Source organism: Cervus canadensis, chromosome 30 (assembly GCF_019320065.1).
Source record: "Cervus canadensis isolate Bull #8, Minnesota chromosome 30, ASM1932006v1, whole genome shotgun sequence".
Lineage (NCBI taxonomy): Eukaryota > Metazoa > Chordata > Mammalia > Artiodactyla > Cervidae > Cervus > Cervus canadensis.
In genome coordinates this window covers 3,742,836-3,757,337 of record NC_057415.1, presented here as the reverse complement: position 1 = coordinate 3,757,337, position 14,502 = coordinate 3,742,836, and the positions used below count along the sequence as shown (strand labels likewise).

Genomic DNA, 14,502 nt, shown 5'->3' with positions numbered 1-14,502 from the left:
AATCTGTGGACACCCCGCAAGGAACAGGCCCTCCTCCTCCTTCCTGCTAACTTCCCCATCCCCAGGAGCTCTCAGGGGTTCTGCCCATGTCCCCACCCCACCCCACAGCCACACAGGTCCTCCTCGGGTCTCCTCATCACACAGTTTTATCATCAGGCCCCATCTCGCTCGGCTTCATCTGCTTGAGGACAGAGTATGTTCATGCCTCTTCAGGCAGATATGTGTGAGTGTCTTGTTTGTGCTGGGTGTGGGATTTACAGCGGTAAGTAAACCAGATGTGGTCTGGACCACAGTTAAGTGACAAGAGAGAAAAAGGAGCAGGTTATTAAATGCTATCCCTCTTATAAATAAATACAACGCTGAGATGGTGGTGCATTGATCATATACCAGATGCTGGATGTGCCCGTTCCCAAGCAGGTGCTGCCACCTCCCGATTTACAGAGGAAGACACAGTGATGGTCACGCGGTCAGGGAGTGGTGAGGGCAGCTTCACACCCACGCAGTGGGACCATGCACTTTGCTGAGCCCCAGCCACCTCTCTGGTGGATGCAACAGGAATGAGATGGTTCTATGCCATCACTGATTGAATGGACATGAGTTTGAGCAAACTCCAGGAGATAGTGAAGGACAGGAAAGCCTGGAGTGCTGCAGTCCACACAGTGGCAAAGAGTCGGACACAACTGAGTGACTGAACTAAAGCCTGGGTGTGTGCTAACCTGCTTCAGTTGTGTCTGACTCTTTGCGACTCCAGGGACTGTAGCCCACTAGCTCCTCTGTCCATGGGATTCTCCAGGCAGGAATACTGGAGTGGGTTGTCATGCCCTCCTCCAGGCCATCTTCTCGACCCAGGGACCGAACCCACATCTCTCATTATCTCTTGCATTGGCAGGCAGGATCTTTACCACTAGAGCCACCTGGAAAGCCCCAATGAACCTTGACAACTAGAAAATGCAGGAAATAGGGACTGCTCCTAATTTAAACTGGAAGAGCAGCAAGTACAGGTTGTAACGAGGAAAACACACGATGAGGGATAACATTGCCGACAGAAACAAGCAGGGATGCATTCATCCACATAAAGAAAACATCTGTGCCATTCGGAAGAGGAGCCTGTCAACCCTTGGAGGGACAGTTGGAACCGGAATGAAAACTGAGACCATGGTCAGCAGTGCCCACGCACACAGCCCATGTGGCGTGGTGTCACTCACCGGGCTTCCTGCGTCCCCAGAGCCGCTGATGGTAACATCTCTGAGCGCTAGGCCGGGCAGCGTCCCCGAGTGAGCTAAGGCATCGCTGCTGTCCTTCCAGTGCTGCTGCGGGGCCCTCTGTGGGCGGCCACCGTCATCCCCTGCCCCGCTGCCCACTGGGGCCCGACTGTCCCCCTGGGATCCTTTCAGCCCTTGAGCTTGGGTGTTCCCAGCCCTCCACCACACCAGACTGAGATGCAACTCAGGACTTGGGCTTGAGATATCAAGGCGACTGTGACTCTGGAAGGACACAGTCCTGGGGCCCGTGAGAGAGCAGGAGAGCAGAGCCCCCACGGGGAGGAAGCAGAGTCGGGGAGCGTGCCCACAGCCAGGGCTGCCTCCTGCACAAGTGCCCCTTCGCTTCTCCTTGACCTGAAACAGACCCCAGCTGCTGCTGCTCCGCAGGTGCATCCTGGAGATGCACCTCCTGCAAGAGCCATTGTCCTGCAGCTCTGGGGCTCCCTGAGTGTGCTCAGGAGCATTAGACAAGTGGAGCTGCCACACCTCATACTGGAGGTGGGGGGCCTGATAGTGGGGAACGGCCTGAGGCCGGGGGAGGGTCTGAGGGTGGGGGAGGGCCTGATGCTGGACTAGGGTCTCATGCTGGGGGAGGGTCTGATGCGGGAGGTGCCTGTCGCTGTGGGAAGGTCTGATTCTGCGGGAAGGTATGATGCTGGACTAGGGCCTGATGTTGGAGGAGGGCCTAATGCTGGGGGCAGGGCCTGATGCTGGCGAGGGTCTGATGCTGGAGGAGGGCCTGATGCTGGACTAGGGCCTGATGCTAGGGGAGGGCCTGATGCTGGGCGAGGGTCTGATGCTGGCAGAGGGCCTGATACTGGACTAGGGCCTGATGCTGGGGGGGAATGTCTGATGCTGGAGGAGGGCCTGATGCTGGACTAGGGCCTGATGCTGGGGGGGAATGTCTGATGCTGGACTAGGGACTGATGCTTGGGGGGAATGTCTGATGCTGGATGAGGGCCTGATGCTGGACTAGGGCCTGATGCTGGGGGGGAATGTCTGATGCTGGACTAGGGCCTCATGCTGGGGGGGAACGACTGATGCTGGGGGCAACCTCTGATGCTGGACTTCCCATCTGCAGCCCAGAGCCGAGTTTCAGCGCCTGGTTTCACGTCGAGGCTGGAAAGTCAGCCACCTAGCGTGCTGCTGTCCTTCGCACACTTGGTGACCTTCAGAGAGGACCCTGTCCTCTGGCGTCAAACCGTGGCCCACCAGGCTGAGAACAGGCAGGTCTAAGTAGGTGGGACTGAAGCTGTTAACAGTGCAGCATCCTTTGTTGGTACTCAGAGAGGGGGCTGGATCAGCTGGGGGCTGTGTCCGCCCTGCAGAGGGGACAATAGACTGGAGCAGGTGTGCTGCATCTGCAGTGAAGCGGGTGTGCGTTTCCCAGGCTGGGTAACTTGAGATGTCTGCCTTTACTCTGTGCTGAGGTGTCAGCTGGGGTCAGATTCCTCTGTAATTCCACCCCATCTGCCTTGTTTCCGGTCAGGCTCAGCCCAGAATGATAGGGCTTGTCACACTGGTGAGCCACCACCTGCTTGAGAGAGGGGCGCCTCTCATGACCAGAGTGTCATCCCTGCTTCCTGCAGTGCTCTGCCTGGTGCTGACTATCTCATAAACAGAGTCTCGTCAGTGTGAGAGCAAGGCCAATCTGGGGGACAAAGCTGTTTTGATCAGAAAGTTGGGCGAATCGCTAAGCTTTCACTCTGGCCATGTTTTTGGAACAGTTCTGACTTCTTGCTGTTGAAGAGTCACGCTGGCGGATCCTTTGGGCATGCTGCTGCCTCCATGTTACCTTGCTGATGTTTTCTGGGTGAGACCCCTGAAGCCGCAGATGGGTGGTCTCTACCACAAGTTTTTGGAGGCCGCTGTGCTCCAGATCGGCTGTTGGCTGTGGGCATCGAATCCAGCCTGGGAGCGAGAGAAAGTAACAGCTCCAGACTGGAAAGGAAATCCTGCTTTGCTCCCCGGCTGTGGAAGAACGCGCGCCCTCAGCTGCCTGCAGAGTTGTCAGAGGTGGTGGTGACCTGTGGGGGTTGGATCCTAAACGCTGCTGCTGAAGTTCCGGATAAACAAGCAGGAGGGGAGTTGGTAGTGCGCTGGCAGGCCCCTCACTGTATTGAAGGAGGGGGCCAAGGTGGGGGTGATTCCCTGGGGAGGAGCTAGGCTGGACGAGCCGCCTCCTCGCCCGGCATTGGGTCATGCGTCAGTCATCTGTCCTGCATCCTCAGTGTCCACAAAGAGGTCCGTGACCACTCTCCATTCTGCCGAGGGCGCCTGCTGCCTTACTCTGAGGGTCATGCCTGGGCGACAGGAGCAGCACCGGGCCGCTCAGCTTTCGGGGTGTAAATATTTTCAGCTTCCCGGCCACCACAGGGTCTCAGGTGGCTCCCGGCCACCACAGGGTCTCAGGAGGCCCTCCTCCAGTGTCAGGCCCTCACCCAGCATCAGGCCCTCCCCCAGCATCAGGCCCTAGCCCAGCATCAGACCCTCACCCAGCATGAGACCCTCCCTCCGCGTCAGGCCTTAGTCCAGCATCAGACCCTACCCAGCATCAGACCCTCCCCCAGCATCAGGCCCTAGTCCAGCATCAGACCCTCCCCCAGCATCAGACCCTTCCTCAGTGTCAGGCCCTAGTCCACCGCATCAGGCCCTCCTCCAGCAGCAGACCCTCCCCCAGTGTCAGTTCCTCACCTAGCATCAGATCTTACCAGCATCAGGCCCTCCCCCAGCATCAGACCCTAGTCCAGCATCAGGCCCTCATCCAGCATCCGGCCCTACTCCAGCGTCAGGCCCTCACCCAGCATCAGACCTCAGTCCAGGATCAGAGTTTGCCCCCCAGCATCAGTCGTTTCCCCCCAGCATAAGGCCCTAGTCCAGCATCAGACCCTAGTTCAGCATCAGGCCCTCCCCCCAGCATCAGGCCCTAGTCCAGCATCAGACGTTCCCCAGCATCAGGCCCTCCCCCAGCATCAGGCCCTAGTACAGCATCAGGCCCTAGTCCAGCATCAGACCTTCCCTCAGCGTCAGGCATCTCCCGCATCAGACCGTCCCACAGCATGAGACCCTAGTCCATCATCATGCCCTCCCCCACCCTCAGACCCTCCCCCGGCCTCAGGCCGTTCCCCACTATCAGGCCCCCCACCTCCAGTATGAGGCGTGGCAGCTCCGCTTGTCTGGTGCTCCTGAGCACACTGAGGCAGCCCCAGAGCCGCAGGACAATGGCTCTTGCAGGAGGTGCATCTCCAGGAAGCACCTGCGGAGCAGCAGCAGCTGGGCTCTGTTTCAGGTCAGGGAGAGGCGAAGGGGCACTTGTGCAGGAGGCAGCCGTGGCTGTGGGCACGCTCCCCGACTCTGCTTCCTCCCCGTGGGGGCTCTGCTCTCCTGCTGTCTCACGGGCCCCAGGACTGTGTCCTTCCAGATTCACAATCGCGTTGATAACTCAAGCCCAAGTCCTGAGTTGCGTCCCAGTCTGGTGTGGTGGAGGGCTGGGAACACCCAAGCTCAAGGGCTGAAAGGATCCCAGGGGGACAGTCGGGCCCCAGTGGGCGGCGGGGCAGGGGATGAGGGTGGCCGCCCACAGAGGGCCCCGCAGCAGCACTGGAAGGACAGCAGTGATGCCTTAGCTTACTCGGGACGCTGCCGGCCTAACACTCAGAAATGTTACCGTCAGCGGCTCTGGGGACGCAGGAAGCCCGGTGAGTGACACCACGCCACATGGGCTGTGTGCGTGGGCACTGCAGACCATGGCCTCGGTTTTCGTTCTGGTTCCAACTGTCCCTCCAAGGGTTGACAGGCTCCTCTTCCGAATGGCACAGATGTTTTCTTTATGTGGGTGAACGCATCCCTGCTTGTTTCTGTCGGCACTGTTGTCCCTCATCGTGTGTTTTCCTCGTTACAACCTGTACTTGCTGCTCTTCCAGTTTAAATTAGGAGCAGCCCTTCGTTTCTGCATTTCCTAGTTGGCAGTGTTCACTGTGGCTTTCCAGGTGGCTCTAGCGGTAAAGATCCTGCCTGCTAATGCAAGAGATAATGAGAGATGTGGCTTCGGTCCCTGGGTCGAGAAGATGGCCTGGAGGAGGGCATGACAACCCACTCCAGTATTCTTGCCTGGAGAATCCCATGGACAGAGGAGCTAGTGGGCTACATTCCCCGGGGTCGCAAAGAGTGAGACACGACTGAAGCAGGTTAGCACACACCCAGGCTTTAGTTCAGTCACTCAGTTCTGTCCGACTCTCTGCCACTCTGTGGACTGCAGCACTCCAGGCTTTCCTGTCCTTCACTATCTCCTGGAGTTTGCTCAAACTCATGTCCATTCAATCAGTGATGCCATAGAACCATCTCATTCCTGTTGCATCCACCAGAGAGGTGGCTGGGGCTCGGCAAAGTGCATGGTCCCACTGCGTGGGTGTGAAGCTGCCCTCACCACTCCCTGACCGCGTGACCATCACTGTGTCTTCCTCTGTAAATGGGGAGGTGGCAGCACCTGCTTGGGAACGGGCACATCCAGCATCTGGTATATAATCAATGCACCACCATCTCAGCGTTGTATTTATTAATAAGAGGGATAGAATTCAATAACCTGCTCCTTTTTCTCTCTTGTCACTTAACTGTGGTCCAGACCACATCTGGTTTACATACCCCTGTAATTCCCACACCGAGCACAAACAAGACACTCAACAAATTTCTGGTGAAGAGGCAGGAATATATCCTGTCCTCAAGGAGATGAAGCCAAGCGAGCGAGATGGGGCCTGATGATAACACTGTGTGATGAGGAGACCCCAGGAAGACGTGTGTCGCTGTGGTGTGGGGTGGGGGGCATGGGCAGAACCCCTGAGAGCTCCTGGGGATGGGGAAGGTGGCAGGAAGGAGGAGGAGGGCTGTTCCTTGCTGGGTGTCCACAGATTGTACCTCACCCCTCATTGATGAGCACTTGGGCCATTTCCAAACACTTGTCAGTGTTCTGGGGGAAACAATCATTGCCCAGCTCCTACTCAATCAACTTCACAGAATATGTTTCTAGCACTGGAGTATAAACATCTGCTTTATTCATTCCATCCTCCGTTCATCCACCCATTGAGCCAGCCATCGGTTCATCGATCCATCCACTCACTAATCCATCCATCCATCCATCCCCCCACCCACTCATTAACTCATCTGATCATCTCGGACCCACCGAGAAGACAGACGCCTTCTCCGCTCCTGCTCCCGGGAGGACCCCGAGCGTGAGTGACAGGAGCCTCATGGGGCAGCGGGGGAGACACAGAAGGGACATGCCTGCAGGCCCTCCTCCTCTGAACGGGGAAGCACCCACCTGGTCCTAAGGCCTCCTTACCGGGGTGTCCAGGCCGACCCCTTTCCTTCTTGCCAAACAAGCGGCCGATGGAGGACCTGCTGGCCCTTCTTCGGGGCTTCGTGCACCGAGTCCTGGCTGCTGTTGATGCTGGGGTTGCCCCCGGGGCCGTCCTGAGAGCCTGTCGAGCTTCAGGGACAGAAAACACCCTTTAACCGGCGCCCTCATGCAAACACACACCCCCTCCCCAAGACTGACTGATAGAACCGGCCACCAGCAACACCCGTGCCTCCACCTGGAGCAGACAGTGGCGTCCGCTTCACCAACCACACTCCACATGAGCAATGGGGGCTCCCAGCCACAGACATCCGCCCCAGGAAGCTGAGTGTCTCTGACTGGAGCTGCCCCCGAGGAGGGCTTGACTCCAGGCCAGCCGGTGCAGAGGGCGCTCCGACCCTCCCTCAGGGTCACCGCTTGTCAGGTGATGAGGCTCCCAGAGAAGTCGAGCTCCCCAGCTCTGGGCAGCTCCCCCCGCCTCCCGCAGGGTGACCGTCCCCGGCCGTGGCAGGAGAGCGACAGTCACCGTGCAGGGCTGCTGGTCAGGAGACCACTCGTGCCCTCCGTCGGGGGCTTCCTGGCTCAGGCCGGGAGTTCAGCAGGTGGTGGTCGAATGAGGACAGTGTCAGCCACAGGAGGGGACAGAGTCTCCTGAGAGGAGACCCTTGAGGAAAAGGGAGGGACCCTCAAGAGCGAACCTGAGAGGCACGGGGCCGTCACCATCAGGAACGCGCCCCGGACGGGCAGACCTCTAGCAAGAGCAGGAAGAAAGCTCCCACAGGAGTCAATCCGCAGAGATGGACATTTTCTAAAATCACTGAGGTCCCTGAGCTCTTTTCCCCCAGCATCTGAAGTTCACCACTAAACACAGGCACCGCATCCAGTGCAATTCCTTTAAAATCATCCTTCCAACTCTTTCAAGACAAGAGGCGCAGGGCTCCTGAAACTGACGAGGCGCGCAGGCCCCTTACTTGCGGGCGTCCCTGAGGTCCTCGGGGCTGGCCGCGCACAGTGCCCCCGTCTGCACCTGCTCCAGCCGAAGAGACTCAGGCGAGGCAGGGCTCGAGGTTTCAGATTTGATGGTGGACTTGGCATTTTGCACCTCTTCCCGTAGAGCTGGCATCTGAGTGAATGCGCTAAGTATAAAATTGGCTAACAAGAGACTGTGTCAAAGAAGGCAATCATACGGGCCTTACATTATAACCACAAACATATTTGAAAATCTATTAGCTATGCTATCCGCCAAGTACAAAAAAATGCCTTGTACTAGCTTAATGCCATCTTAAAGGACTGTCTTGTAGAGAAGCGGGGCGTGGGGCAGCAAGAGCACCTGACTGAGTGCAGAGACCCCAGACGGGAACCTCCCTGCAGCGGGGCTCCGCCCTCCCTGGAATGCGGCGACCAGATGGCCCCGCCGGGCAGGACAGCAGAGCGTCGCCAGCCCCATGAACCCTGCATGGCACGAACTGCCGTGATGAAAGGACTGCTCATCGCCAGATGCTGCTCAGAAGCACCACTAGCAAGGGTAAGGAACCTCTCAGCAAGCCTTCCAGACCTTTCTGTTTGAAGGAGAAAAGGAAACAGCTTGTACCACCACCCAAGATCCTTTGTAGTGATGATGCAGGTTACTGGAACCCGTGACACCAAGTGAAGCACAGGAAAGGGACCTAACCCGGCATGCGAACACCATGTGTCTGGCTCGTATTTCTCTGTAACACATGACTGGGGCTACACAGTGAAGTGCTTACACGCAGTCCAGTGTAATTTACTCACTGTGGTCTACATAAAGCACCCCCAGGTCTTCACTAAGAGATGATCTTGTAGCAACCTAGAGCGGTGGGATGGGGAGGGAAATGGGAGGGAGGTTCAAAAGGGAAGGGATATATGTATACCTATGGCTAATTCATGTTGAGGTTTGAAAGAAAAGAACAAAATTCTGTAAAGCAATTGTCCTTCAATTAAAAAATAAACTAGCTAAAACAAACAAACAAAAAATTATGATCTCTCCTGGAGTCCCAGCTTTTCCGCTGGTCCTGGGTGTGGGGACAGGAAAGACAGTGGTGGCAACAGTGTGGGGAACAGATTAACCTCTTCAGGGTCCAGACAGGTCTCACACATTTGGGTTGTGGTTAAGCCAGGGGAAGTCTGTAGAAACATGCACCTGCCTCAAAGTCAGGGACCGCAGCCGGCCCTTTCCCCGGGCCTCCTCCTGAGGAAGGGCTCTGGGCCCCCAGCCTGGCTGCCCTCCCCCAGGAGGGAAGCCCGCCCTCCCCCAGGAGGGAAGCCGGCCCCCCTGGTGCCCAGGTGACTAGGATGGGCAGGACCGCGTACTCACTTAACAGGAGGGCAGAGCAGGCCACAAAGCCGGTGAGCGGCACACCCAGGTCACCAGCCCCAGGCTGATGGAGCAGCTCCGCTGTGCCCAGCAGAAGGGCTCCCGGGCACTGAGCTGCCTGAACTGGAGCGCGGCTGCCCGAGACCTGCGGGAAGGTCCCAGGAGTCTCAGTCAGTGGGCTGGGAGCGGGAGAGGGAGAAGGACGGCCAGCCCTCGGGGCACTGGACTCCAACAACAGGGGCTCATCCAAGGGACCAAAGGGGAGAGGAAGCGAGCTCCCTCCTGCCGCTCCCTCCATCAGGGACGCTGTGAGGGACACGAGAGCCTCTGGAGGAAAGCGGGCTGGACGGCCCCACGGTTAAGTGTCCAGGCTCTGATCAGACGAGTCCGCACCGCACTGCTGGGTTTGTGAGCCTGGGCACGGGGCCCGGCCTCTCTAAGCCTCAGTGTCCACGTCTGCTGAATAGGGATAACTGCAGCCTGGACCTCACCTGGGTGTCTGCGGGATTAGATGACAGGCTCGGAAACCACTCGACACGGTGCCTGGCGGGCAGAGTCTCCTGCACACTGCTATCCCCGTCATAAGAGGGCTTCCCCCAAATCTAATACCTATGGCTCTGATTCAGTCATTGCTTTTAAGAAAACACTAAGTGGAAATTCCATGGTGGTCCAGACGTTAGGACTTGGCACTTTCACTGCCGGGACACCGGTCTGATCCCTGGTTGGGGAACCAGGATCCCATAAGCTGTGCAGCATGGCCAAAAAAACAAAATTTTCAAAATAATAAATACTACTATGTCTATTATAAATAAGCATGAGATGATTAGAAAGCAAACAAGTGGCAGAAAGGGAAACTGTTACAATTGTCTCAACAAATGACCTTTTCCCAACAGAACCATCAGCATATTTTAAGTGGTGGGTGAGTTTCAAAACTTCCATTAAAACGTCAATTATTCACCAGTACATAACCACACAGTGTTCATTCATGTGACTCGATAAGCACTCTTTAACACTTCACAGAGAAACAAAGCCATGCTAAATTACTAAATAGTTTACCTTTCGACGATGCTTCCTTAAATCACTGGGCTGATAGATGCATGCAAAGAAATGGAGAGAAACCAGGTTGATTGTGACTTTGAAGCTAAAAATTCAAGAATCAGTATAGGCAAATACAGGAAAGCAAAAATGATGGCAAACCTATAAGTGACATTAAGACTTAGAGAACAGTAGCTGGAAACAAAACATTTTTTTTTTTTTTTTGACCACAGAAGTTAAATAAGCTATTCAAGATTTACTAGAGAAACACTATAAATTATTACTCAGGAAGATACGAGTCTGATACAACATCGTGATTTATTAAAGCAGAGTATCCTGTACATAAAAGGGCCTCAACAGCTGTCTGTTCTCAGCCAAACTTCTCTATAACCTATTTCTCTTAATAAAAAACATGTTATACTTTAAAACAGTAATTTAACTGATGAGGAAGTTACCATAATACCTATTTTAACACTGAACAAATCTAACCACCTATTGGACATTAATGTAAAATCCTTACCTAGAATTTGATTTAAAACTTCTGAAAATAAATTCATTAAAGCAGGTACCCTATAAAAATGTGTAAGAATGAAAGCTAGCATAATTGCAAGTGAAGTCTTCACATTTTATGAACCATAGAAGATACTTTGTAAGAGTCTAGTAGAGACATTAACCATGCAAAAGCTGATGAGATTTACAGTGTTAAATACAAGCACCAACACAGAAAGGATATTGTGTCAAAAGCCCATTAATTCTACACTTAGAGGATCATTTCTTTATGTAAGCATAATCTCATTTATAAATTGCACAGGTTATATAGTGTATGATCCATCTACATTATGCTTGTAACTGCAAAGTGGTACAATAATTCAAACTTACTGCTGTGGGGGAAAAACACCATTTAATGAGCCATGAAGAAAAGCACAAACAGGACTAAAGGGACACACGCTGTGGACACAGCACTGCTGAGACCAGAGCAAGTGGTTTCTCCCAACAAACCAAATGCTTGTAAGCAAGCATTACCTTGAACAATGCTAATTTTTTTAGACAGGTACCAATCTTTTTTTTTTTAATTTCGCTTATTTATTTTTGGCTGCGCTGGATCTTATTGCTATGCTCAGGCTTTCTCTAGATACAATGCACGGGCTTCTCACTGATGTGGATTCTCTTGTTTTGGAGCATGGGCTGCAGGGCGTGTGGGCTTCAGTAGCTGTGGCACACTGGCCTAGTTGCCTCATGGCATGTGGGATATCCCTGGACCAAGGATGGAACCTGTGTCCCCTGCATTGGCAGGTGGACGCTTAAGCACAGGCCCAACATTGAAGTCCTAAAAAAAATAAAAAAATTTTTTTTTTGAAAGGGGAATTCCAGGCAGTTTCTACATTTACAGTAATCACAGTGATTCAGCAGTAACAGTGAATTTATTCAATGGTCCCATACACTGAGCATCCAATGTACATGACTTTAATCCTCATTTGTTGTTATTCAGTCACTCAGTTGTGTCCGACTCTGTGACCCCATGCACCACAGCATGCCAGGCTTCCCTGTCCTTCACTATCGCCCAGAGTCTACTCAAACTCAGGTCCACTGAGTTGGTGATGCCATCCAACCATCTTATCCTCTGTCACTCCCTTCTCCTCCTGCCCTCAATCTTTCCCAGCATCAGGGTTTTTTCCAATGAATCAGTTCTTCCCATCAGTTGGCCAAAATCCTTGTTGTCCAAAGGGACTCTCATGAGTCTTCCCCAGCACCTCAAATGACCTAAAAAAAATAATTAATTTGAAATTATTGCCATTTTAACCATCTCCTGAACGTGCCTTGCTTTATTTTAGAAAACTAATTTCCAGATTTCCTGCTTTTGCTTAGAAGAAGGTAAGAGTTAAATAAGCATCCATCTTGAGTAGGCTGGCCGAGAAATGCATCCTGGCCCAGGTCTCTAGCTTGGAACTGGGGTTTGTGCCGTGGGGTGAGAAGGTGGAGCTCTGCAGAGCCTTTGTGTAATTGTGGCTTTATTGGGTAGTCATGGGCCTAGAGCAAGCTTGACTTTCGGCCAGAGCACCTCATGTTATTTTCAACTATTATAAAAGGAAATGAAAGGGAATAAGATGTAGTGTTCTGGTGCTATACTCTGTTTTTTAAAAGCAGGATGGTTATGCAGAGTCTTTGAGCACAGAAAAAGGTTTATTTATTTATTTATTTTTTCCTCCTCCTATTTATAACCAGATCAAATTCTTGAGAAATTTAGGTAAGGGGCCAACGTTGAGGTTAATTGGTGTTAAATCCAGGAGAATTGGAGGAAGCCAGGAAGATGGAAGAAGAAGTGGATGGGGCTGCAGTCAATAAAATGGGCACCCTTCTCCTGCATCACACCCCTCTGAAGCGTAACCCGTGGCACTTTGTCTTCAGTGAGTCCCTCCCGCTAGCCCCGTGAGGCCGGGAGAGTGACAGCTTTGCCCACTGGGCACAGGGCTGGTTGGCCCAGGTAACCTGTCCTGTGTTAAGAAATTGGGCCTGCAGCCCAGCACACAGGGCACCAGACCCGTCTGTTCTGCGTGTTCTGGCAAAAGTGGCTGAGGATCACAGTCCAACAAATACAAAGCTGCTTCTGATTCCAGACTCACTCCTGAGTGCATTTTGTCTCAGATTGCATAATAACATTCTTTTGTTTAACAAATTGTTTTGCATCATCACTTCTGAACCATGTTAATGATATCGTATCTGACATAGCAATAGAGTTTGGTTTTTTGTTTTTATTTTCACTCAAGCAGGGTTCTGTCTTCAAAGAAGACAGAAGAATGACCTGAGAAGTGTCACTCTTTTGGAGGCCAACGCTAAGGTGAAGGATATTGCAATATCCAGGGAGAGGAGAACTCTAAAAGGTGAACTTCAATAAGGTATTTTGAGCATATTTTCCATGGGAGTTTAGTAGGTGACAAAGATCCCAATATGGAGAAGGAATGGCAACCCACTCCAGTATTCTTGCCTGGGAAATCTCATGGACAGAGGAGCTTGGTGGCCTACAGTCCATGACATCACAAAGAGTCAGACACAACTTAGCAACTGAACAACAACAATCCACAATCAGGCAGATTGTGATTTGGGGAAACACTGCTTGAGGGAAATGTAGAATAAAATGGAGAGTGACGTGACCTAGCAATATGGAGCATAGAGTTTTGGAAGAAATTAAAAGTGTGTAGAATAATAGTTGCAAATATTCAAACAATAAAGTCTGTGGCCAAAAGAAAGAAAGAAAAAGATCCAAATAAAGAAAAGCAAGTATTTGTAAAAACACTGAAAGATCAGGCCTCTGAAATTCAGGTGACAGTGATGCTCACTGAGAGTTGTAAGCTACAAGGTCTTCATCACAGAAATCTTCCTATCACCGGGGTATATGTAGAAGGAGAAAAGCCCATGGGGATATTGCCTTACATGAATTGGGGGAATCTTAGGTTGTTTTTATGGCAGTGCCAATTAGTAGAGGCCCATACTCCACAGGCGGTTTCTCAACAATACTTGGTTCACATGACTGTTCAGATTGCCTAGGGAATGAGCTATCTGTCCAGAAGGGACGTCATCCACCAAGATGTGGCTGCTAGGAACTGTATCACTGAGGACACACTTCAAGTTAAGATCACAGACAATGCTGTCTCCAGAGACTTGTTCCCCATGGACTATCATTGCCTGGGGGACAGTGAAAACAGGTGGGTTCGGTGGACGGCCCTTGAAAGTCTGGTTAATAATGAGTTCTCCAGTGCCAGTGACCTGTGGGCCTTCAGAGTGATGCTGTGGGAACTAGCTTTTGACTCTGGGCCAAATGCCCTACATGGACATGGCCGCCTTTGACATGGTTGCGTGCCCTAAAAGATGGTTACTGCACTGTGCTGAGGAACTGTTTGCTGTGATGGCTTGTTGCTGGCCCTTTGATCCAGAAGAGAGATCCCAGTTCTAGCAACTGGTCATGTATAGCCACCTCTGCCTTGTCCTAATGATTACAGATGAGTCACTAATTGCACCCCATGTTCAGCTATATATCTTGAAAGAAAAAGATCAAAGAATGTGTGCACCTGCCTTAAAACCACCACAGGTAAATACTGTTAATCTTGTCTTTTCCTCTTAACATTTTTAAACACTTTTCTTTTTATTACATTTTTTCTTTTAATTATTTTGCTACAATGTTACTTTTGATAACTCCCTAACATACTGTATGGGTCTAACACCAGTAGCTTAACCAGAATCCCGTTGGGAGCATTTAAATTATTTTGAAGTTTTTGACATTTGAATGATACTACAGAAACATTTTGTCACATAAATGTCTATATGTGTGTTCGTCACTCAGTTGTGTCTGACTCTTTGCAACCCATGAACTGTAGCTTGCCAGGCTGCTCTGTCCATGGGATTCTCCAGACAAGAACATTGGAATGGGTTGCCATCCCCTTCTCCAGGGGATCTTCCCAACCCAGGGATTGAACCCAGGTCTCCTGCATTGCAGGCAGATTCCTCACCATCTGAGCCACTGGAGA

At 52.1% G+C, this 14,502-nt stretch overlaps 1 protein-coding gene across 1 annotated transcript in view; it reads right to left on the bottom strand.

Moving 5' to 3' along the window:
- LOC122431618 overlaps window positions 1-14,502 on the bottom strand; it is a 636,199-nt gene that overhangs the window by 216,894 nt on the left and 404,803 nt on the right. The gene's annotated exons all lie outside the window — the stretch shown is intronic.